The sequence below is a fragment of the Dendrobates tinctorius genome, unplaced genomic scaffold (assembly GCF_039654945.1).
Source record: "Dendrobates tinctorius isolate UK_male_01 unplaced genomic scaffold, ASM3965494v1 ptg000097l, whole genome shotgun sequence".
NCBI classification, from domain to species: Eukaryota; Metazoa; Chordata; class Amphibia; order Anura; family Dendrobatidae; genus Dendrobates; species Dendrobates tinctorius.
This window is the reverse complement of record NW_027361765.1, coordinates 24,130,042-24,156,941: the sequence shown is the minus strand read 5'-3', so window position 1 is coordinate 24,156,941 and position 26,900 is coordinate 24,130,042. Positions and strand designations below refer to the sequence as shown.

Below are 26,900 nucleotides of genomic sequence, written 5' to 3'. Positions count from 1 at the left end.
GTCTAAAAATGTGGATTTTTTATTACCAGTATAGTGGCTTCTCACCAGTAAGTCCCAGAGATTTTTAGATCGTCTAGTAGAAATAGCTGGTCTCTCCGATATATACTTACACAGGACAAGGTCAGCTCTAAGAATTGGCCAGGACTTGGTAAGGGCCTCCCTAACCCGGGCAAATTGGGCATGATAATCAGTAACAAATCTTACCCTCTCATCAGTATGTCTTATTTGTGGTTTATAAACCAAATCATGGCGAGAAGATTATTTGGCACGATTATATGCCCTTTTAACCATTCTGCGACTATATCCCCGTTGATAGAATCTTTGTTTCAAGTCCTCCGCTTGGATTTCAAAATCAGTATTATTTGAACATATTCTCCGAAGCCGGAGGAATTGGCCTATGGGAACTGACTGGATCTCATGTCTCGGGTGTGCGGAGGAGGCATGCAGCAAGGTGTTGTGCTATGAATGAGTCACCGTAGGAGGCAAAAACAGAAATACTAGCTAAGTCCAGAAAACCAGAGAAGTTGGCAGCTATCGGATTGCAGACCCCTGAACCTATCAACAACAACTAGCAGTAGCCGTGGGGGGTTCCAGCGGTGCCCTAGACCCCTCGATCACAGCCGGAGAACTACATAGCCTAAAGACAGAAAGGGAAATCTAAACTGCCCCAGAGCAGACCCCAAAGCAATAGGCAGCCCCCAACATATAATGACGGTGAAGCAAGATGAAAAAACACTCACACAGATAGAAAGATGGGCTGAGCAAATGATGGGGCCCAAGCTAACTAGATAGGACAGGATAGAAAAGCTGCTGTCTGTAATCTGCCAAAACCCTATCAAAACAAGAGCCAACAGCTGATAGGGAAAAAAGCCCTGAAGATGCTAGGCTTGAAAAAGACTATATCAGTACTCAGGTATTTTCTGAAGACAGAGCAAAAAGGAATTCAGCTCACCCCAGCAGGGAATGGCAGAAATCAAGGAAAACAATGCAAAACAAAACCAAAACACAAATGCAAAAAGTAGAGCAGAAAACTTAGCTTTTGAGGAGCAGGAATCAGACTGGTCTCCTAGAATCCCTCAGAGAGATCACCAGCAAGGCAGAAGGGCGTCGGCTGCCTTATATCCAGTCAGTAATTCCCATCACCCAGTCATCATCATCCTGCCCAGGTGCTTGGTAATCAGCCTCACTATCTTCCTTCATCAGAAGAGGGAGTTCATCAGACCTCAATGGTGAAGGGGAAAATGAACTCACAACAGTGTTGGTTGATGTAGGCTTCCTGAAAATATTCGTTTGAATCGTATCGTTGTCATCACGTTGAAGTTTAACATCCAAAAATTCGACACAGTTTGCACCATACTGATACGTAACACGTATGTTGCGGTCATTGCTATTCAAAAATGACATGAACTCCTGCAGAAGATCCACGGAACCCTGCCAGATCAGAAAAATAGAGGGACGCGGTCCATCGACGAAATCCGATCCGACAGGAAGAGGTCCCTCTCCCACAGCCCCAGGAACAGATTAGCGTAAGCTGGCACAAACGCCGCCCCCATGGCTGTACCCTGGAGCTGCAGGTAGAAGGACCCCTTAAAGGTGAAAAAATTATGCGTCAGTGTGAACTGAAGCATATCCACTACCAAGTTTTGAAACTCTTCAGAAAAATTAGAAATATTTAGATAGTATTTAATGGCTCTAAGACCTGATGACCTGGCTCTAAGACCTGACTCTATATCAGCCACCACCATCAAGGCCTCAGAGTCAACATGCAAATCGTCAATCAATCTAAGAAGAGTACCGGTATCCTTTAGAAAGGATGGGAGACTCTCAACCATCGGTTGCAAGATTGAATCTATCCATCGACCAACATGCTCCAAGAAGCCCCCCGCTCCAGAGATAATTGGTCGTCCCGGAGGACAAGCGCTATTTTTGTGAATCTTTGGTAAAAGATAGAGTGTAGGAATTGTGGGCTCCAACACAATAAGTGCAGATGCCAACTCTTTATTAATGACCCCATTAGCAACAGCTTTCTTAATGATAGAATGTAGTTGCAGGGTATAGGACGACAAGGGGTTAAAGGATAGTCTCTTATAGAACATGTTGTCATTCAGTTGACGAAAGGCTTCGTTTCCGTACATAGTCTTAGGCCAAATGACAACATTGCCCCCCTTGTCGGCCGGTTTCAATACAACATCTGGGAGTTCTTGTAAGATTTTCAACCGTTTACGTTCCTCACAGGTTAAGTTGTTATGATAGATGGATTTAGGTATTGCCACCTCCTACATATAATACTAGATATTTTCTGTATTATTCAGACAGCACACCTGCGTCCCGTTGGTTTGGTTTTTCTTAACTGCACATAGCACTTTGGTTTGTACTACCTTACACTTGCTACTATATCTGCAATTATTTAAATAAAATATTTATATATTTGATTATTTTGGACTTGATGATCGTTTCTTTTTTCGTGGTTATGGTTCATATGCAATATTGCGATCAGTCTGTATATTTGTCCACTATTTGAGGTATCAATATGTGACTTTATGTATTTGACATTTTACTCTCTACATGAATAATGATACCCTCATGTCTGCTGAGTTTGTTTCTCAGAAGTTTATAAACGCAGAGCCATGAAAATAAAAAATCATTTTTTTTCCTCAAAAATGATTTTTTAGCCCGCTATTTATTTTCCCAAGGTAACAGGATAAATTGGACCCCAAAAGTTGTTGTCCAGTTTGTCCTGAGTACGCTGGTACCCCATAGGTGGGGGGAACCACTGTTTGGGCACACGTCGGGGATCGGAAGGGAAGTTTGAAATGCCGACTTGATGGAATGGTCTGCAGACATCATGTTATGTTTGCAGAGCCTCTAATGTGCCTAAACAGTGGAAACCCCCCACAAGTGACCCCATTTTGGAGACTAGACCACCCAGGGAACTTTTCTAGATGTGTGGTGAGCTCTTTGAACCCCCAAGTGCTTCACAGGAGTTTATAACGCAGAGGCGTGAAAATAAAAAATCATTTTTTCCCACAAAAATAATTTTTTCAGCCCCCAATTTTTTATTTTCCCAAGGGTAACAGGAGAAATTAGACCCCAAAGTTGTTGTGCAATTTTTCCTGAGTATGCTGATACCCCATATGTGGGGGTAAACCACTGTTTGGGCACACGTCGGGGCTCAGAATGGAGGGAGCACTGTTTGACTTTTTGAACGCAAAATTGGCTGGAATAAATTGTGGCGCCATGTTGCGTTTGGAGACCCTGTGATGTGCCTAAACAGTGGAAACCCCTCAATTCTAACTCCAACCCCAACACACCCCTAACCCTAATTCCAACCCTAATCATAACCCTAACCAAAGCCCTTACCACAACCCTAACCACAACACACCCCTAAACCTAATCCCAACTCTAACCCTAACTCAAACCCCAACCCACCCCTAACCCTAATTTTAACCCTAATTCCACCCCTAACCCTAATTCCAGCCCTAATTCTAAACCTAATGGAAAAATAAAAATATTTTCTTTTATTATTTCTGCCTACATATGGGGGTGATAAAGGGGAGGTGAATTTACTTTTTTTTTATTTTGATCACTGTGAGAGTTTATCACAGTGATCAAAGTGAAAAAATGAATCTGCATTCGGCAAATTCCAGTGGGCGCACTGCGCATGCACCCGCCATTTTCCAAGATGGAGGCGCCCATGATCCGGGACGGCGGGACACAGGGATGGCCAGAGGGACTTTGCAAGTACCGTGGGGGGTGGAGGGATCGGCAGGTGGGGGGAACGGAGGGAAGGGGGAGGGGAGCTGATGTTAACGGCGGTGGCAGATAGCCGCCGTCTGTCATGGCGGGGGGCCGATCGCCCTGCCAGGCGGTTTGTGGGGGGGTCGGGTCTAGGTCTCCAGCCATGGCCGATGCTATTGCAGCATCGGCCATGGCTGGATTGTAATATTTCACCAAATTTCATTGGTGAAGTATTACAAATCGCTCTGATTCGCTGTTTCGCTTTTAACAGCCAATCAGAACAATCGTAGGCACATGGGGGCTAAGCCACCCACCCTGGGGTTAACTATAAAGGGTCCTCTGTGTGCAGGTTGGGTGATCTTTCAGTGACCCCGCTTACCCGACCCGCAGGGGGGCAATCAATTCATGACTCCACAAAGGCGTCATGGGTCAGATTGGCACCGACTTTCATGATGCCTACGTGGCGTCAAAGGTCAGGAAGGGGTTAAGATGGAATATTCCCAGATAATGGCTTAAGTAAAGTAATCGGCTGACTGCCAGTTACATACCAAGTTATTATCTTAATTCACACAGTCCTTCAGTTATATTACTACCAAGGATGGGCCTACACAGTTTGGTTCACTGTGGAAATAGTGTTCACTGCTTACTCACGATTAAGTCCTGATACGGTTCCCTGTCACAGGGCGTACAGTAGAAAATGCAGCAGAACATGAGGCACTCACGCTGGCAGAACCATTAAAGCTGTGGAGTGTAGCAGAAGAGCCCTTGTACATCTCTATCTCTTCTGTCTCTATGAAGATTGAAATTTAACATGCCTTCCTGGCTGATTGAAGATTAAGGGAAGCGGGACCTAAGCCTAAAGGGAGAGCAGCCCAGGAAGTCGACCTCTCCTCACATCACTCCTCACAGGAACTCCTCCCCGACTCTCTTCCCTCAGCAGCTTCTAGAGACTTCTGCAGAAAACCAAGCTGAGAAAGTGTCATGTGACCAAAACTCTTGCACCTTTACACTTTGGACAGCAGATGACAGTATAGGACAATTTATCGAATAAACCACATAACAAGACATAGGTTTTTGGTAACTATATTTTGCAACAAACAGGAGGTGGTACTGGGACACCACTGTCTCCATGGAGACTCCCGGCACCAAGATGGCCACAAGGTCCATCCAGGTCCTGCAGGGAAGGTGGCTGAAAACAGGCATTGGCATGCCTCCTTCCCTGCCTGTCAGATCCCAAATACAAATGCCTCACTCCCTTCTGAGCCCCAGTGTGCCTAAACCACATATAGCGTCCACATGTTTGGAATTTCTGTAGTGATGAGAGCCCACCTCATTTACAGGTGCCTGTCTCCAGAAGCATGAGCTGGATATAATGTACTGGTCACTACAATGGCAGCTTACAATTTTCACTCAGCAACATCCACTGCTGCCTGTTTCTGGAAAACACCCAAGGAGTCAAAATCATCAACACACCTGTAGATAAATTCCCAAAGGGGTATAATTTTCAAAATTGGGTCACTTAAGGGGGGATTCTGTTTTTCTAGCACTTAGGGGCTCTTTATATAGAAATCACAAGCTATTGTAGGAAAAACTGCTCTCCACGAAGTAAATAGTGCTCCGTCCCTCCCGAGTCACTCTGTATGGCAAAGTAGTACTGTACAGCCAAATATGGGGTATTTCTGCATTCAACAGAAATTTGGGGACAAATTCTGGTGCTATTTTTACCTATCTCCCAGTGTGAAAATGTAAAACTTGGGACTAACACAATCTTGTTGGTAAAAATGTAAATTATTTTTTCTTCACTGCTCAATGGTATAAAAGTTTGTGACACACCTGATGTGTCAATATAATCACTGCACCCCTAGATAAATTCATTGAGAAGTTTAATTGGCAAAATGGGGTTCTGCTGTTCTGGCACCTCAGGGGCTCTGCCAATGTAACATGGCACCCTCAAACAAGTGCAGCAGTATCTGCACTGTAATATGGCGCTACTTCCATTCTGAGCTTTGCAATGTGCCTCAAAAGTAGATTTCGACCACATATTTTCAAGGCTTAACGTTATAAACTTCTGTGAAGCACCTAGGGGTTCCAGGTGCTCAATACACATCTAGATAAGGTCCCAAAGGGGTCCAAGTTTCCAAAATGGTGTCACTTGTGGGGGGTTTCCACCGTTTAGGCACATCAGGGGCTCTTCAAACACGACAAGGCGTCAGCTAATTATGCCATCAAATTTTGCTTTCCAAAAGTCAAATGGCACTCCTTCCCTTCCAAGCCCTGCCGTGCGCCCAAATAGTACTACTAACTCACATATGTGGTATCGGCGTACTCAGGAGAAATTGCACAACAAACTGTATGGTGCAATTTTTCCTGTTACCCTTACAAAAATGAAAAATGTGAAGCTAAAAAGATTTATTTGGGAAAAAAAGAGATTTTTTTTATTTCGACGGTTCTACACTATACACTTCTGTGAAGTACCTGTGGGTTCAAGATGCTCAATACCCATCTAGATAAGTTCCATAAGGGGTCTAGTTTCCAAAATGGTGTCACTTGTGGGGGGTTTCCACTGTTTAGGAACATCAGGGGCTCTTCAAACGCAACATGGCAACCCCTAATTATTCCATCAAATTTTGCATTCCAAAAGTCAAATGTCGCTCCTTCCGTTTCAAGCACCGCCATGCGCCCAAACAGTAGTATTCCCCCACATATAGGGTATCTGTGTACACAGGAGAACGTGCACAACACATTGTATGGTCCATTTTCTCCTGTAACCCTTGCGAAAGTAAAAATAATTAGGTCTAAAGGAAAACTTTTGTGAAAGAAAAGTAAAGGTTTGTTTTTTTCCTTCCACATTCCAAAAATTCCTGTGAAGCACCTGAAGGGTTAATAAACTTCTAGAATGTGGTTTTGTGCACCTTGAGGGGTGCAACTTTTAGAATGATATCATTTTTGGATAGTTTCTGTCATATAGGCCCCTCAAAGTCACTTCAAGTGTGAGGTGGTCCCGAAAAAAAGGGTTTTGCAAGTTTTGTAAAAATGAAAAATCGCTGGTCAACTTTTAACCCTTATAACTTCCTAGCAAAAAACTTATGCTTCCAAAATGGTGCTGATGTAAAGTAGACATGTGGGGAAATGTAATTTTTATTAACTATTTTGCGCGATATGACCGATAAAAGGGCATAAAAATTAAAAATTTGAAAATTGCAAAATTTTCAAAATTTTCTCCAAATTTCCCTTTCTTTCACAAATAAACAAGTCATATCAAAGAAATGTTACCACTATCATAAAGTGCAATATGTCACAAGAAAGCAAACATTCTCAGAATCAGTGGCATCCATTGAAGTGTTCCATAGTTATGCCCTCAAAGTGACAGTGGTCAGAATTGTAAAAATTGGCCTGGTCAGGAAGGTGAAAACAGACTCCATCTCAAAGTGGTTAAAGGGAACCTAACACCAGGCTTTCACCATATAAAATATGGCCAGCATCTTCCAGCCTTCTATTACAGCATTCTAGAGGGTATAGTACCCAGTGGGTATAGTAGGTATTCAAATCCCTTTAAATTTTTCACTTAGTTTCATTGCAGCCATTTGGTAAATGCAAAAAAGTTCATTTTTTTTGTCATTAATGTACACTCTGCTCCTCACCTTGACTGAAAAAAAAAGACATTTTTGCAAATTTATTAAAAAAGAAAAACTGAAATATCACATGGTCATAATTATTCAGACCATTTTCTCAGTATTGAGTAGAAGCACCCTTTTAAGCTAGTACAGCCATGAGTCTTCTTGGGAATGATTTAACATGTTATTCACACCTGGATTTGGGGAACCTTTGCCATTCTTCCTTTCAGATCTTGACAGAAAAAAAAGGAAATGTAGACATTTTTGCAAATTTATTAAAAAAGAAAAACTGAAATATCACATGGTTATAAGTATTCAGACCCTTTGCTCAGACACTCATATTCAAGTCAAATGCTGTCCATTTCCTTGTGATCCTCCTTGAGGTGGTTCTACTCCTTCATTGGACTCCAGTTTAATCAAACTGATAGGACTTGATTTGTAAAGGCACACACCTGTCTATATAAGACCTCACAGCTCACAGTGCATGTCAGACCAAATGAGAATCATGAGGACAAAGGAGCTGGTCAAGGAGCTCAGAGACAGAATTGTGGCAAGGCACAGATCTGGCCAAGATTTTCAAAAGAATTTCTGCAGTACTCAAGAGCACAGTGGCCTCCATAATCCTTAAGTTTGGAACCACCAGAAGTCTTCCTAGACCTGGTCGTCCAGCCAAACTGAGCAAACATGGGAGAAGAGCCTTGGTGACAGATGTAAAGAAGAACCCCAAGATCACTGTGGCTGATCTCCAGAGATGCAGTAGGGAGATGAGAGAAAGTTCCACAAAGTCAAAAATCACTGCAGCCCTCCACCAGTCGGGCCTTTATGGCAGAGTGGCCTGATGGAAACCTCTCCTCAGTGCAAGACATATGAAAGCTCGTATAGAGCTTGCTAAAAAATACTTGAAGGACTCCCAGACTGAGAAATAAGATTCTCTGGTCTGATGAGACGCAGATGGATCTTTTCGGTGATAATTCTAAGCGGTATGTGAGTAGAAAACTGCTTATCACCTGCCCAATACAATTCCAACAGTGAAACATGGTGGTGGCAGCATCATGCTATGGGGGTGTTTTTCAGCTGCAGGGACCTGATGACTGGTTGCCATTGAAGGAAATATGAATGCGGCCAAGTACAGAGATATCCTGGATGAAAACCTCTTCCAGAGTGCTCCGGACCTCAGACTTGGCCAAAGGTTCACCTTCCAACAAGACAATGACCCTAAACACACAGCTAAAATAGCAAAGGAGTGGCTTCAGAACAACTCTGTGACCATTCTTGACTGGCCCAGCCAGAGCCCTGAACTAAACCCAATTGAGCATATCGGGAGAGAGCTGAAAACGGTTGTCCACCAACGTTCACCATCCAACCTGACGGAACTGGAGAGGATCTGCAAAGACGGATGGCAGAGGATCCCCAAATCCAGGTGTGAAAAACTTGTTGCATCATTTCCAAGAAGACTCATGGCTGTACTAGGCTCAAAAGGGTGCTTCTATTCAGTAAAGGGTCTGAAAAGTTATGACCATGTGATATTTCAGTTTTTCTTTTGTAATATATTTGCAAAAATTTCTACTTTTTTTTTTTTTAGTCAAGATGGGGTGCAGATGGCTGCAATTTGAATTTACCAAATGGCTGCAATGAAACAGTGAAAAATGTTAAAGGGGTCTGAATACTTTCCATACCCACTGTACATACACACATGCCAATAATTGTTCTGGGAAATTAAATAGTATTTCTCCCAGATTATTTGTTATTGATGTTTATTTCCTTTGTGTTTATTTCAACAACACCAAAAAACAGAGGAAAAAAAAGGCAAATTGCCCAGAATTTCACCCAAAAATGGACTGGACAAAATTGTTGCCACCTTTACAAAAATTCTTTTTTCAAGCATGTGATGCTAATTTAAACTCACCTTTAGCAAGTAAGAAGTGTGGGTAATATGAAAATCACACATGAAAAAGGTGAGACGTTGACTCAATTTTTGCTTTGAGTGTCTGTATGTGCCTCACTAAGTATGGAGAACAAAAAAGATTAAAGTAGTGTCTAAGGCTACTTTCACACTTGCTTTTTTTGCAGCGCGTTTTTCCCGCAAAAAAAAGCATGGAAAAAACGCATACAAACGCTGCGTTTTTTCCAAGCATTTTTATGCGCATGCATGAAATAAAGCAGCGTTTTTATGCGTTTGTATGCGTTTTTAGTGCGTTTTTACCGCGTTTGCGTTTTTTCCAACATTAGTTGGCCACTCACACTAACCCAAACCATGACTTTACTAACCCTAACCCTTAACCAAACCATACCCTAACACGAACCCTTAACCAAACCATACCCTAACCCTAAATCAAACCATACTAACCATAACCCTAACCCTTAACCAAACCATGCTAACCCTAACCCAAACCCTAACCCTAAACCCCCTTAACTAACCCTAACTCTAACCCAAACCCCTAATTTCCATTGTCAAACCAATGGTCACAAAAAAATGCATGTGCAAAAAAACGCATATATGAGCATGCCAATGCGCACATATGCGCACCCATAGACTTATAATGGGTGTCTTGCTGTAAAAAAATGCATTGCGCGCGCATGCGTTTTTTTGAGGCAAGTCGGACGCCCAAAAAATGCAACAGGATGCATTTTGTGCGCCCGAGCGCACGCCACAAAAAAACGCATGCGTGTAAAAATGCATACAAACGCATATGTATGCGCACATAAGCGCATCCCATGCAAAATATAGGGAAAAAACGCATGCGTTTTTTAGCGCTAAAATACAGCGCAAAAAAACGCAAGTGTGAAACCAGCCTGAGGACTTGAGAACCAAAATTGTTGAAAAATAACAATCTCAAGGTTACAAGTCCATCTGCAGAGCTCTTGATATTCATTTGTCCATGGTGCTTAACATTCTCAAGAAGTTTACAACCCATAGCACTGTAGTTAATCTCCATGGATATGGATGGCAGAGAAAAATTGATAAAAGGTTGCAAACCAGGATAGTGCAGACGATAAGCAGCCCCAATCAAGTTCCAAAGAAATTGAAGCTGTCCTTCAGGTTCAGTGTGCATCAGTGTAAGAGTGAACTTTCCGTCGAAAGTTGAATGAAATTAAACACTATGACAGGAGACGCAGGGGGACCCTACTGCTGAAAGAGATATAAGCTAGACTGCAGTTTGCCAAAATGTCTGTAAGTAAGCCAAAATCATTCAGGGAAAGTGTCTTGGGGACAGAGGAGACAAAGATAGAGCTTTTTTTTTTTATAAAGCACATCATTTTACTGTTTACTAAAAATGGAATAAGGCTTACAAGGAAAAGAACACAGTACCTACAGTCAAATCTGAAGGAGATTCAAAGTTTTTTTGTGGTTGTTTTGCTGCCTCTGGCACAGGGTGCCTTAACTGTGTGCAAGGCATCATGAAATTTGAAGACTACCAAAGGATTTTGAATTACAATGTAGTGCCCAGTGTCAGAAAGCTGGGTTTGCTTCCTAGGTCATGGACAATGACCTTAAACATACTTCAAGAAGCACCCAGAAATGGATGGAAACAAGTGCTGGAGAGTTCTGAATTGTCCAGCAATGAGTCTGGATCTAAATCCCATTGAATACCTGAGGAGAGATCTTAAAATTGCTGTTGGAAGAAGGCACTCTTCAAATATGAGAGAACTGAAGCAGTTTGCAAAAGACGAGTGGTCCAAAATTCCAGTTCCAGTTCTTTATTTCTTGTTTTTGCGTGTTCCTTGCTGCCATCAGTCTGAAAACCATTGCATGAACTGATGTCGAAACTTTTAACCCATACTGCATGAAACCCAGGAATGATGCATAATAAAATCCAAAAATTCAAAGGGTGGTCTTCTGAAAAATTATCACAGTGCAGTGGTGGAACATGGTTTAGATAGAAACCAATATAATTCTTGTTTTACAAATAAAAATTTGATGTTAGATGAACAGAAATGAATACACTTTTCTAACGATGTCTCGAAATGTTCCCCAAGTAAAGAGTTAATCTCAGTACAACAAGTTATTACCTATCACCCGGAAATTCTGAGATTAGGGCTTTGGAGCCCCAAGAGTGGGACTCTTCAGTCTTCTAAATCAGGGTTCCCCAACTCCAGTCCTCAAGGCCCACCAACAGATCATGTTTTCAGGATTTCCTTAGTATTGCTCAGCTGATAATTGCTTCACCTGTGCAATACAAAGGAAATCCTGAAAACATGATCTGTTGGTGGGCCTTGAGGACTGGAGTTGGGGAACCCTGTTCTAAGTAGAGCAGAAGTGCACATGCTCAGTCTCTGCTCAAATAATTGTCTAAGGGACTGCTGAGTGTAGCGCTTGTTTCTGGAAGTTTAATTGACAATTAATGGGGGAAAGGCAGAATATGTGCACCTCCTCTGTATTTAGGACAGGACTGCAGAATGCCATACGGAATTCCAAAGCCCCACTTGGATTGCCATGTGACAAGAGTTAACTTGTTATTTTGAAGATAACTCACTAAACGGGGGGAATTTTTTGGAAAGTGTATTCATAATTATTCACGGATCATTTAATTTATATTTTTAACATAAAAACGCTTATATCGGAATCACTGGGGGTCATATAGATAGAGGATAACGTATTTTATTGATAACCCTTTACCACAAAAATTAAACTGCACAGCAGTCTTAAAAAGCAAAAATAAATTAGTCATGGTTCCAAATGGCATATGCCCCCAAATTCAACAGGGATGTAAATGGATGTCTCAGCATAGACATTGGAGACTCATCAGTATCAGTGATATTATATTCCATGTCTGATTGGCAAGGATATGACGGCAGATAAAACATTGTGTGGGGTCCAGATTCTAAAGCACCAGTATAAATGTATGCCTAACACTTTAACCCCTTTCTGACATCAGACGTACTATCCCATCCATGGGACCCGGGCCCCTATGCCCATGGACGGGATAGCACGTCTAGCGCGATCAGCGGCATCCCCGTGGTGAGCGCCGCTGATCGCAGCCGGGTGTCAGCTGATTATCACAGCTGACACCCGGCACTATGTGTCAGGGGTGGTCACGGACCGCCCCAGACACATTGACCCCTTGCACACCACGATCAAACACGATCGCGGTGTACAGGGGGTTAAAGGGAAGCATCGGCAGGGAGGGGGCTCACTCCGTGCTTCCCTGAGCCCCCCACAGCAGCACAATGTGCAGCGCTGCTGCGGGGGGCTCTTTCCCTGCAGGCCCCCGGATCCAAGATGGCGACGGGGACCTTCGGGGGCCTGCAGAGAGCTGGCTTCCTCAGTGCCTGCAAAGCGCAGGCATGAGGAAGCCTTCTGCACTGTCTGTGACAGATTGCTGATCTGTCACAGTGATCTGTGATGTGACAGATCAGCAATCTGTCACAGGACAGTGATGTCCCCCCTGGGACAACCTAATAAAGTTAAAAAAAAAAAAAAAGGTGTAAAAATAACTTTTTAAAAATTGCTAAATTAAAAAAAAATATTCCCTAATAAATTCATTTTTTGGAAATTAAAAAAAACAAAACAATAGAAGTACACATATTTGGTATCGCCACGTCCGTAACAATCTGCCCTATAAAACTGTCCCATTAGTTAACACCGTTAGAGAACCCCTTAAAAAATAAAAATAAAAAACGAAGCAAAAAATAATGATTTATTATCATACCGCCGAACAAAAAGTGCAATAACGCGCAATCAAAAAGACGGATATAAATATCCATGGTACTGCTGAAAACGTCATCTTGTCCCGCAAAAAACGAGCCACCACACAGCATCATCAGAGAAAAAATAAATAAGTTATAGCTCGCAGAATAAAGCGATGCAAAAATTATTATTTTTAATATAAAATTGTTTTTATTGCATAAAAGCGCAAAAACATAAAAAATGACATAAATGAGGTATCGCTGTAACTGTACTGACCCGAAGAATAAAACCGCTTTATCAGTTTTACCGCACGTGGAACGGTGTAAACGCACCCCCCCCAAAAGAAATTCATGAAATGCTGGTTTTTGTTCATTCTGCGTCCCAAAAATCGGAATAAAAAGTGATAAAAAAAGTCACATGCCCGAAAATGATACCAATAAAAACGTCAACTCGTCCCGCAAAAAATAAGACCTCACATGACTCAGTGGGTCAAAATACGGAAAAATTATAGCTCTCAATATGCGGTGATGCAAAAGCTATTTTTACAATAAAAAGTGTCTTTTAGCGTGTGAAAGCTGCCAAAAATAAAAACCACCATAAATAGTAAATCAAACCCCCCGTTATCACCCCCTTAGTTAGGGAAAAATAATAAAATTTAAAAAATGTATTTATTTCCATTTTCCTGTTAGGGCTAGGGCTAGGGTTGGGGCTAGGGTTAGGGCTGAGATTAGGGTTAGGGGTGTGTTGGGGTTAGGGTTGGAGTTAGAATTGGGGGGTTTCCACTGTTTGGGCACATCAGGTGCTCTCCAAACGCAACATGGCGTCTGATCTCAATTCCAGCCAATTCTGCGTTGAAAAAGTCAAATGGTGCTCCTTCCCTTTCAAGCTCTGCCATGCGCCCAAACAGTGTTTTACCCCCACATATGGGGTATCAGCCTACTCAGGACAAATTGCAAAACAACTTTTGGGGTCCTATTTCTCCTGGTACCCTTGGGAAAATAAAAAAATTGGGGACTAAATGATCATGTTTGTGGAAAAAATAAATATGATGATAAATGGGAAAGATACAACCAAGCCGTCAGGAAGAACAGAATTCTGATAATAAAAATAATAACCTGAGGCTGAAAAGAGCTTTTTTTGATATGCTTGATTATTTTATTGAAAATAGCAGTCACGCAAATCACCCAATGTTTCGGTTTACTAGCCTTTTTCAAGGGTATCTTATCTAGGTAAAACAAAATAATATGTATAATAATTCATATTATGTATAATAATTCATATTTTGTGATGTGGAAAAAATAAGATTTTTTTATTTTCACGCCCAGGCATTGTAAACTTCTGTGAAGCCCTTGGGGGTTCAAAGTGCTCACCACACATCTAGATAAGTTCCTTAGGGGGTCTAGTTTCCAAAATGGTGTCATTTGTGGGGGGTTTCCACTGTTTAGGTACATTAGGGGCAAAGGCAACATGACACCCGCAGACCATTCCATCAAAGTCTGCATTCCAAAACGTCACTACTTCCCTTCCGAGCCCCGACGTGTGCCTATACAGTAGTTTTCTCCCACATATGGGGTATCAGTGTACTCAGGACAAATTGGACAATAACTTTTGGGGTCCATTTTCTCCTGGTACCCTTGGGAAAATAAAAAAATTGGGGACAATGTTAATGTTTGTGGAAAAAATACGATTTTTTTATTTTCACGCCCGGGCGTTATAAACTTCTGTGAAGCACTGTGGGAGTTCAAAGTGCTCTCCACACATCTAGATAAGTTCCTTAGGGGGTCTAGTTTCCAAAATGGGGTCACTTGTATGGGGATTCCACTGTTTAGGTACATCAGGGGCTTTCCAAATGCGACATGGTGTCCGGATCTTAATTCCAGCCAAAAAAGTCAAATGGCGCTGTTTCCCTTCCGAGCTCTGCCATGTGCCAAAAGAGTGATTTATCCCCACATGTGGGGTATCAGCGTACTCAGGACAAATTGCACAATAACTTTTAGGGTCCTGTTACCCTTGGGAAAGTAAGAATTGAGGGTGAAAAGATCATTTTTGTGGAAAAAATATGATTTTATAATTGTACGGCTGTACGTTATAAACCTCTGTGAAGCCCTTGGAGGTTCAAAGTTCTCACCAAACATCTAGATAAGTTCCTTGGGGAGTCTAGTTTCCAAAATGGTGTCATTTGTGGGGGGTTTCCACTGTTTTGGTACATCAGGGGCTTTCCAAATGCGACATGGTGTCCGATCTCAATTCCAGCCAAAAAAGTTAAATGGCGCTGCTTCCCTTCCAAGCTCTGCCATGCGCCCAAATAGTCATTTACACCTACATATGGGGCATCAGCTTACTCAGGACAAATTGCACAATAACTTTTAGGGTCCTGTTACTCTTGGGAAAATAAAAATTGGGGGTGAAAAGATCATTTTTGTGGAAAAAATGATTTTTTTAATTGTACCGCTGTACGTTACAAACTTCTGTGATGCCCTTGTGGGTTCAAAGTTCTCACCACATATCTAGATAAGTTCCTTGGGGGGGGTCTAGTTTCCAAAATGGGGTCACTTGTGGGGGGTTTCCACTGTTTAGGTACATCAGGGGCTCTCCAAACGTGACATGGCATCCGATCAGAATTCCAGCCAATTTTGCATTGAAAAAGTCAAACGGCACTCCTTCCCTTCTGAGCTCTGCCATGCGCCGAAACAGTGGTTCCCCCCCACATATCAGGTATCAGCGTACTCAGGACAAATTGAACAATAACTTTTCCAGTCCAATTTCTCCTTTTACCCTTTGTAAAATAAAAAAAATTGAACCTGAATTATTTTTTTTGTGAAAAATTATTAAATGTTCATTTTTTTTTTAAATATTCAAAAAAGCACCTGAAGGGTTAATAAACTTCTTGAATGTGGTTTTGAGCACCTTGAGGGATGCAGTTTTTAGAATGGTGTCACTTTTGGGTATTTTCTATCATATAGACCCCTCAAAGTGGCTTCAAATGTGATGTGGTCCGTAAAAATAAAATGGTGTAAAAATGAGAAATCGCTGGTCAACTTTTAACCCTTATAACTTCATAACAAAAAAAAATTTTGGTTCCAAAATTGTGCTGATGTAAAGTAAACATGTGGGAAATGTTACTTATCAAGTTTTTTGCGTGCCGTATCTCTGTGATTTAAGGGCATAAAAATTCAAAGTTAGAAAATTGCAAAATTTTCGCCAAATTTCCATTTTTTTCACAAATAAATGTAAGTTATATGAATGAAATTTTACCACTAACATGAAGTACAATATGTCACGAGAAAACAAAGTCAGAATCACCGGGATCCATGGAAGCGTTTCAGAGTTATTACCTCATAAAGGGACAGTGGTCAGAATTGTAAAAATTGGCCCGGTCATGAACGTGCAAACCACCCTTGGGGGTGAAGGAGTTAATCATGAAAAAAAATTAAAAGTTCTTAAACTACATTTTCCTGCAAGTCCAGGCCTTTACACTGGGGGTACAGTTGCAGTAGAAATTGTATCCCGCCAGAACAGTATCACTCCTAGACCCAAGTCAATTAAAATTGGGAATACAGACAGTCCTAGGAAGCCGTGGATGCTACGTCACTAATCACTACTTTGCTGCACTGATTCTTCCATCAGGACCATGGATAGCGATGAACCAATTGTTTCTTCCAGATATAAAGACATATTACAAAGCGAATTGTTTATAGAACTAACACTGAAATAGAACCAGACATTAAATGTATGCATTACAGAAAAATCACAAAATAAATAGTCTTTGTCCACGTTAGAAGTTAAGACACCCAGTTATAAATAATATTGTGGGTCTAATGTAGAAACAACCATAATAAACCTTTACTACTTGCTACTACTCAGCGTCTACGAATTTGCTGTGTGACCACTTTCATTAAAAAAAGGCCCAATATCTTATGTGTGGCTATATTAGCTTTTTCTTCATCATAAGTGGTATACACTTACAGTGGTGCCTGAACCCTTCTGAATTTTCCAGAAAAGGCCTAAAGTAGATAAACCAAATTAAACAAAGGAGTCAAAATTCTTAGGGTTTATCAATTTTTTAAATGAAGGACATGATCCAGTTGCACATCTCTGATTGGCAAATGTATGTGAAACGTTGCTTTTGGTATGTGGTGTGACCCCCACTGTGCAGCAATAACTGCATCTAAACATTTCCAGTAATTGATTCTTCATATCAGCTTGGAGAAACTTTGGATAATTTCTAACTACAAAAAAAAAGTTTTAAAAGGAGTTTTCCCACTAACAGCATTTACATTTTTAGATCTTGGAATAATAATAATAATTCCACAATTGAATGGGTTTAAAAAAACATGTTCCTGTGCTGAGATAATCTTATAAATGTGCCCCTGCTGTGTACTCTGTAATGGCTGTGTCTGATCATACAGGTGTCATGGTTAGGACATGGTTAATGTCCTGTTCTCACAAGGTAAACTTTTGCCGGCCTCTCTTTGGATCTGGGAGGGGTATTTATACTCACTCCAGACTAGCATTCTCTGTCAGCTATACTGTTATTCTGGCTGTGTGTCTGACCGACCCCTCTGGTGTGCGTGTATTCTGCATTTTTTGTTTGATTCTCTGTATGACCCGGCCTGTTCCCTCACTCTGTACTCCGTCTCTCATTTTGGTACTATTGTCTTCTCCAGTTCTGACCTCCTGGCTTGGCTATTGTTACTCCGTTGCAATTTGTCCCTATTGTACCGTCCATTGCCCGTTCTGGTTTTCTGATCTATTGCTACGTCCTGACTATTCGCTCTGTCTAACCCTTTGGTACTGTCCTGCTATCTCGTGCTTTGACCCAGCTTGATCTGGTTTCTGTCTCTATCTATGCGCCTTGGTAACATTGTCCTGTAGTTACCTTTCTAGGATTTTCCCTGCAGCTCCTAGCTCTGTGGAGCTTAGGCCACGCCTCCAACAGTCACGTGCTTCAGGTCCTGGAGCATGCATCGTCACCGCTGCTGCCCGCTCCACAGGTATCTTTGAGCACTGTTTTTGTACTCAGGATACGCACACTGGCTCAGTGAGCAAGTGCAGTGCGGTGTTCATGACAACAGGAACATGGTCTGGGCATACCACAGCTTCTGGACAGGGGAGGAAGCAAAAGAGCGTATACAGATATTACCGCAGGGGATCACGCTGGTTCTGTGAGACAAACATTTCCCAATCTGTTTTTTGTAAACAAGCAGGATAAGGTTCTACTTCCTTGAAAAAAATCAGCTGTGATTCCAAGCTGTGCTGCCTGTATACTCTCTTTTGCTTACTTCCCTAGCCATGAGCAGTGGTATATTCAATCATTTCCTTCAGAATAGACTGATATAATTTAGATTTCATTGTTTGTTTTATCAATGATGGCACGCGATTCTGGCCCAGATGCAGCAAAACAGGCCCACACCTTGATGCTACCACCAATGTGTTTCACAAATGGTGTCGGGTTTTCATATGGTAATGCAGTGTTTTTCTTTCACCAAACAGAACACTTCTCATTTAAAGGCATAAAGCTCTATTTTTATCTCAAGTGTTCTCAAAAACATTGTTCCAGTAGCCTTCTGGCTTGTCCAGGTGATTTTTAGAAAACTGCAAGTGGGCAGCATTGCTCCTTTTGGAGAGCCTTGGTTTTTCTCCTTGCAATACTATCATGCACATAATTGTTGTACAATGTCCTTCTTGATGGCAGACTTGTTAACATTAGCTGGTATAAGAGGCATTTAGTTGTTTAGAGGGTTACCTTGGGTTCCTTTGTGCCCTCATGGACTACAAAGCGCCTTGCACCATCTTTGTCGGTCGACTTCTGGAGAGGGCATTATTCGTGTATTTGCTCCATTTGTATTCAAGCCATCTGACTGTGGATTCATGGAGTCCAAACTCTTGGATGGTTTTGCATCCTTTTCAAGCAAGATTGACAACAACTCTTCTTTTGAGGGCCTCACAAGTCTCCATTTCTCGATCCCTTATACATTTCCACAAAAGTGTTCAGAAGATCAGACTGCAATTGACTCACATCTGATTGTCACCCCATTTATTGAAAAGAACAGATTCTAATTTCACCAACAAATTAACTGCCAATCCTAAAGGTTCACATACTTTGCCACCCCAGACATGCGACATTGGATTATTTTTCTTGTTTAAAATTCTTCTAATATTTTTAACTCGTTTTATTTGGGTCATATCTACTTGTAGCCCTTATGTAATGTAGCTTTAGGATAAATGTATGCAGAAATATGGAAAATGCTGAACGGTTCACAAACTTTCAAGCACCACTGTAAGTGCTTTTGTGGTATGTAATAGTAAAAGGTGTAAATTTTTGTTAGCTGTTAATCCTTTTTTTAGTCCACCCATTATATTACATTACAGTATGAGTTACTGTATAAATATTAGTTCTGATAAGTGAACTATGATAGCCTCACAGCACCTGTATACAATGTTCTACGCTTCCATCTCTCAGTTCCTGAGGTCACATAGCTGTCTACCTTACTCAGCATTCTCTCCTAGATGTAATATTTCAGTGAAGTCCTCCAAAGAAGTCCAGGAAAGATCTTTTGTTTCGTGCTTTGACTTTGAAGATGCATAACCCAGGGTTAAATCTCCACTTCTTTTCGTTATGTGTCTGGCCAGCTCACTTTATCTTTATTTGCCTCGGGCAACACACTGCAAGATTTTTCCTACCGGATACTTAATGTACCTGTAAATTCAACCATGTAATTTAATTTGTACATTGCCTGCAAAGAAGAAGAATAAATTATAAAAATAATCATTATAGAAGTGGATTTCAGGGAAAGCTGTGGAAATGCAGATTATTACATATGACATATTTTTAGCAGACGTATAATCAGATACAGTTGTCAGATTTGATGCGTTATATCTGTTTGTCTGCGTAACATCTTACCCACAGCTGAAGTCGTCTGGGTTATGACCTAGTTAAGTCTCCATGAGATTTACCGTATCCTAATCTGTAAGACGAGCAATTGTGCAAAGACCTTTCTTCTTCCTTTTTAATTATAAAGAGAAGCAGATATCCCCGAGACTAATACTGTATGCTTGCGTCTAATATAAATATGCGCACCGGAAGCTGCCGCCTGAATCCCAATGTGTAAGGCTTTATTGTACCAGCCCCTCTTTGTGAGCCAGAAGGAACATATGCAGGCGCCCAGCCAAGCACGGGAAAGTCTCAGTAATTGCTCTCCGACACCTGAAAGCATTTCCATTCTGCATGAGGACTAACATTTATAGCCATAATTAGCCTGCTGAGGACTCATTGTTACTCCACAAATCAGTAACTGCGACAGAACATTTGTGGTTCTACATTGGAATATACATTAACTTCTATCAGATGACAGAGGTGGGAGCCAGGTTCTCCACGTCCAAACTACCAATCTTAGAATGGATGGTCACGGATGCTTTCCTTGAATTTCCAACATCTTCCTAGAGGCAAAGAATGTTTAATGAATGGTTCTTGATAACAATGAGCTAAGAAGAGTCTTTAATAGGAGACAACAATAGTTCCTTATTAGTACTCCAGATGGCTACATTTTTGACAGGAACAGTTACATTTTCACAAATCCAGAAGAAGCTGGGTCAGCAAAATTGTAGAATCTGATACAAAAATGACAAGCCAAAATAGATCACTTTAAAATATCATTATAATAAACTGTAATGATAGAAGAAAAAGGTACATTTTAAGATTTACAAATTATTCCAGAAAGAAAAATTTAGTGTTTTTTTTCTCATCTAGGATATTTAAAAATGTTCATTATTCATCTCTAATTTACCAAGGGATCTGGGAATTGGGATTATCCTGGGCAAGTGACTAAGGTGGATTTATAGTGCTAGATTTGTAAAATTAAGGAAGCACTCCTACCAAAGTTTTTGCCCTTTTAATATATTGCAATCATATTATATGGCACTGTGTACTTACAATTGCTCATTTTGCCTTTCTACACAGCTAATTCTCTTTCCTTTGCTCTATATGGAAACATGGTGTTTTTACCCTGCAGAAATCATCTCTCTCTTCACCTCCTGACTCAGCTGCTCCCTCCTCCTCCCTGCCAGGCACTTTTGCAGTGACTTATGAGTCATACAGAGAAAATTGATCTCCTCCTACATAGAACTTAGAAGGATTCAGCTATTCAGTTTTTAATCATGTGATGCCATAAACCTAATGGAAAAGAGAAGAATTAACTAGGTAGAAATGTAAAATGAGGAATTGTAAGTAAACAGTGCCATATAATATGATGACTGCATTATAATAAGAGCATAAAACCTTTGCTGGTAGTGCTCCTTTAACCCCTTCACCCCCAAGGGTGGTTTGCACGTTCATGACCGGGCCAATTTTTACAATTCTGACCACTGTACCTTTATGAGGTCATAACTCTCGAACGCTTCCATGGATCCCGGTGATTCTGACATTGTTTTCTCGTGACATATTGTACTTCATGTTAGTGGTAAAATTTCATTCAAATAACTTGCGTTTATTTGTGAGAAAAACGGAAATTTGGCGAAAATTTTGAAAATTTCGCAATTTTCCAACTTTGAATTTTTATGCCCTTAAATCACAGAGATAAGGCACACAAAAAACTTGATAACTAACATTTCCCACATGTTTACTTTACATCAGCACAATTTTGGAACCAAAATTTTTTTTTGTTAGGAAGTTATAAGGGTTAAAAGTTGACCAGCGATTTCTCATTTTTACAACACCATTTTATTTTTAGGACCACATCACATTTGAAGCCACTTTGAGGGGTCTATATGATAGAAAATACACAAAAGTGACACCATTCTAAAAACTGCACCCCTTAAGGTGCTCAAAACCACATTCAAGAAGTTTATTAACCCTTTAGGTGCGTCACAGGAATTTTTTTGAATATTTAAAAAAAAATGAACATCTAACTTTTTTTCATAAAAAAAATACTTCAGGTTCAATTTTTTTTATTTTACCAAGGGTAACAGGAGAAATTGAACTGCAAAAGTTATTGTGCAATTTGTCCTGAGTACGCAGATACCTGATATGTGGGGGGGAACGACTGTTTCGGCGCATGGCAGAGCTCAGAATGGAAGGAGCGCCGTTTGACTTTTTCAATGCAAAATTGGCTGGAATTCAGATTGGACGCCATGTCACGTTTGGAGAGTCCCTGATGTACCTAAACAGTGGAAACCCCCTACAAGTGACCCCATTTTGGAAACTAGACCCCCCAAGGAACTTATCTAGATATGTGGTGAGAACTTTGAACCCACAAGGGCTTTACAGAAGTTTATAACGTACAGCGGTACAATTAAAAAATCATATTTTTTCCACAAAAATGATCTTTTCACCCCAATTTTTATTTTCCCAAGGGTAACAGGACCCTAAAAGTTATTGTGCAATTTGTCCTGAGTACGCTGATACCCCACATGTGGGGGTAAACCACTATTTGGGCGCATGGCAGAGCTCGGAAGGGAAGCAGCGCCATTTGACGTTTTTGGCTGGAATTGAGATCGGACACCATGTCGCGTTTGGAAAACCCCTGATGTACCAAAACAGTGGAAACCCCCCACAAATGACACCATTTTGGAAACTAGACCCCCTAAGGAACTTATCTAGATGTGTGGTGAGAACTTTGAACCCCCATGGGCTTCACAGAAGTTTATAACATAAAGCCATACAATTAAAAAATCATATTTTTTAAACAAAAATGATCTTTTCACCCTCAATTCTTATTTTTCCAAGGGTAACAGGACCCTAAAAGTTATTGTGCAATTTGTCCTGAGTACGCTGATACCCCACATGTGGGGGTAAACCACTATTTGGGCGCATGGCAGAGCTCGGAAGGGAAGCAGCGCCATTTGACGTTTTTGGCTGGAATTGAGATCGGACACCATGTCGCGTTTGGAAAACCCCTGATGTACCAAAACAGTGGAAACCCCCCACAAATGACACCATTTTGGAAACTAGACACCCTAAGGAACTTATCTAGATGTGTGGTGAGAACTTTGAACCCCCATGGGCTTCACAGAAGTTTATAACATAAAGCCATACAATTAAAAAATCATATTTTTTCCACAAAAATGATCTTTTCACCCTCAATTCTTATTTTTCCAAGGGTAACAGGACCCTAAAAGTTATTGTGCAATTTGTCCTGAGTACGCTGATACCCCATATGTGGGTGTAAATGACTATTTGGGCGCATGGCAGAGCTCGGAAGGGAAGCAGCGCCATTTGACGTTTTTGGCTGGAATTGAGATCGGACACCATGTCGCGTTTGGAAAACTCCTGATGTACCAAAACAGTGGAACCCCCCACAAATGACACCATTTTGTAAACTAGACCCCCCAAGGAACTTATCTAGATGTGTGGTGAGCACTTTGACCCCCCCAGTGCTTCACAGAAGTTTACAACGCCCGGGCGTGAAAATAAAAAATTCGTATTTTTTCCACAAACATGATCTTTTAGTCACCATTTTTTTATTTTCCCAAGGGTACCAGGAGAAATTGGACCCCAAAAGTTGTTGTCCAATTTGTCCTGAGTATGCTGATACCCCATATGTGGGAGAAAACTACTGTATGGGCACACGTCGGGGCTCGGAAGGGAAGTAGTGACGTTTTGGAATGCAGACTTTGATGGAATGGTCTGCGGGTGTGATATTGCCTTTGGAGAGCCCCTAATGTACCTAAACAGTGGAAACCCCCCACAAATGACACCATTTTGTAAACTAGACCCCCCAAGGAACTTATCTAGATGTGTGGTGAGCACTTTGACCCCCCCAGTGCTTCACAGAAGTTTACAACGCCCGGGCGTGAAAATAAAAAATTCGTATTTTTTCCACAAACATGATCTTTTAGTCACCATTTTTTTATTTTCCCAAGGGTACCAGGAGAAATTGGACCCCAAAAGTTGTTTTCCAATTTGTCCTGAGTACGCTGCTACCCCATATGTGGGAGAAAACTACTGTATGGGCACACGTCAGGGCTCGGAAGGGAAGTAGTGACGTTTTGGAATGCAGACTTTGATGGAATGGTCTGCGGGTGTCATGTTGCCTTTGGAGAGCCCCTAATGTACCTAAACAGTGGAAACCCCCCACAAATGACACCATTTTGTAAACTAGACCCCCCAAGGAACTTATCTAGATGTGTGGTGAGCACTTTGACCCCCCCAGTGCTTCACAGAAGTTTACAACGCCCGGGCGTGAAAATAAAAAATTCGTATTTTTTCCACAAACATGATCTTTTAGTCACCATTTTTTTTATTTTCCCAAGGGTACCAGGAGAAATTGGACCCCAAAAGTTGTTGTCCAATTTGTCCTGAGTACGCTGACACCCCATATGTGGGAGAAAACTACTGTATGGACACACGTCGGGGCTCGGAAGGGAAGCAGTGACGTTTTGGAACGCAGACTTTGATGGAATGGTCTGCGGTTGTCATGTGCGTTTGGAGAGCCCCTGATGTACCTAAACTATTGAAACTCCCCACAAGTGACCCCATTTTGGACACTAGACCCCCCACGGAACTTATCTAGATGTGTGGTGAGCACTTTGAACCCCCAAGTGCTTCACAGAAGTTTATAACACTCGGACGTGAAAATAAAAAAATCATTTTTTTTCCACAAAAATGATATTTTTGCCCCCAATTTTTTATTTTCCTAAGGGTAACAGGAGAAATTGGACCCCAAAAATTGTTTTGCAATTTGTCCTGAGTAGGCTGATACCCTACATGAGGGGGTAAAACACTGTTTGGGCGCATAGCAGAGCTTGGAAGGGAAGGAGCACCATTTGACTTTTTCAACTCAGAATTGGCTGGAATTGAGATCAGACGCCATGTTGCATTTGGAGAGCCCCTGATGTGCCCAAACAGTGGAAACCCCCAATTCTAACTCCAACCCGAACCCCAACACGCCCCTAACCCTAGCCCTAACCCTAGCCCTAACCCTAGCCCTAACCCTAGCCCTAACCCTAGCCCTAGCCCTAGCCCTAGCCCTAACCCTAACCTAACCCTACCCCAACACACCCCTAGCCCTAACCCTAGCCCTAACCCTAATGGAAAAATGGAAATAAATACATTTTCTTTTAGTTTTATTATTTTTCCCTAACTAAGGGGGTGATAACGGGGGGTTTGATTTACTATTTATGGCGGTTTTTATGTTTGGCGGCTGTCGCACGCTAAAAGACGCTTTTTATTGTAAAAATAGTTTTTGCATCACCACATATTGAGAGCTATAATTTTTCCGTATTTTGACCCACCGAGTCATGTGAGGTCTTATTTTTTGCGGGACGAGTTGACGTTTTTATTGGTACCATTTTCGGGCACGTGAAATTTTTTGATCGCTTTTTATTCCGATTTTTGGGACGCAGAATGAACAAAAACCAGCGTTTCATGAATTTCTTTTGGGGGGGGTGCGTTTACACCGTTCCGCGTGCGGTAAAATTGATAAAGCGCTTTTATTCTTCGGGTCAGTACGGTTACAGCGATACCTCATTTAGGTCTTTTTTTATGTTTTTGTCGGTTTTATGCAATGAAAACTATTTTATATAAAAAATAATTATTTTTGCATCGCTTTATTCTGCGAGTTATAACTTTTTTATTTTTTTGCTGATGATGCTGTGTGGCGGCTTGTTTTTTGCGGGACAAGATGACGTTTTCAGCGGTACCATGGATTTTTATATGCGTCTTTTTGATCTCGCGTTATTGCACTTTTTGTTTGGCGGTATGATAATAAATCATTATTTTTTGCTTCGTTTTTTATTTTTATTTTTTAAGGGGTTCGCTAAAGGGGTTAACTAATGGGACAGTTTTATAGGGCAGGTCGTTACGGACGCGGCGATACCTAATATGTGTACTTTTATTGTTTTTTTTTTTTATTATTTTAAAAAAATGAATTTATTGGGGAATATTTTTTTTTTTTTTTACTAATTTATTTGGCGATTTTTTTTAATTTATTTTTACACTTTTTTTTAATTTTTTTTTTACTTTATTACATAGTCCCAGGTGGGACATCACTGTCCTGTGACAGATCGCTGATCTGTCACATCACAGATCACTGTGACAGATCAGCAATCTGTCACAGGCAGTGCACAAGGCTTCCTCATGCCTGCGCTTTGCAGGCACTGAGGAAGCCAGCTTCCCCAGGCCCCCGAAGGCCCCCGTCGCCATCTTGGATTCGGGGGCCTGGAGGATAGGAGTCCCCCGCAGCAGCGCTGCACATTGCGCTGCCGTGGGGGGCTCAGGGAAGCACGGAGGGAGCCCCCTCCCTGCCGATGCTTCCCTTTAACTCCCGGTACACCGCGATCGCGTTTGATCGCGGTGTGCAAGGGGTTAATGTGTCGGGGGCGGTCCGTGACCGCCCCTGACACATTGTGCCGGGTGTCAGCTGTGATAATCAGCTGACACCCGGCCGCGATCAGCGGCGCTCACCACGTGGGCGCCGCTGATCGCGGTAGACGTACTATCCCGTCCCCGGTCATACGGGCCCGGGTACCGTGGACGGGATAGTACGTCTCATGTCAGGAAGGGGTTAAAGCATTGTTAAATATTTGCCAAGTATGGTTGTTTAATAGCGCACCATGCGCGATCTGTAATAGATCTATCAGTGCGGATCGGCAAATGTTGTTCTCGGCAGCACAAACCCTGTTTACACACGACAATGCACTGCTTAGAATGATGATCTTCTAAATGATCGCTAGTAAGATGTCAAACAGGCAAATCTCTTCAACAACGCACCAGAGATCCCGACAACGATACAACCTGGTAAGGATCGCTGGTGCGTTGTCACACAGCAGCTATTCTAAACAATTCCAGCCTGCTTCCCTGAGTTCTGCGTCGCCAACGAGGTCGCTCGTCGGCGTCAAACACAGCGATGCATGCTGGCCAGTGGGACGCCGGCAATGAAAAAATGGCCCAGGACATTCGAGCACGATCAGCGATATCCAGC

At 41.7% G+C, this 26,900-nt stretch overlaps 1 protein-coding gene across 2 annotated transcripts in view; it reads left to right on the top strand.

Moving 5' to 3' along the window:
* LIPC (lipase C, hepatic type) overlaps positions 1 to 26,900 on the top strand; it is a 406,391-nt gene that overhangs the window by 364,629 nt on the left and 14,862 nt on the right. The gene's annotated exons all lie outside the window — the stretch shown is intronic.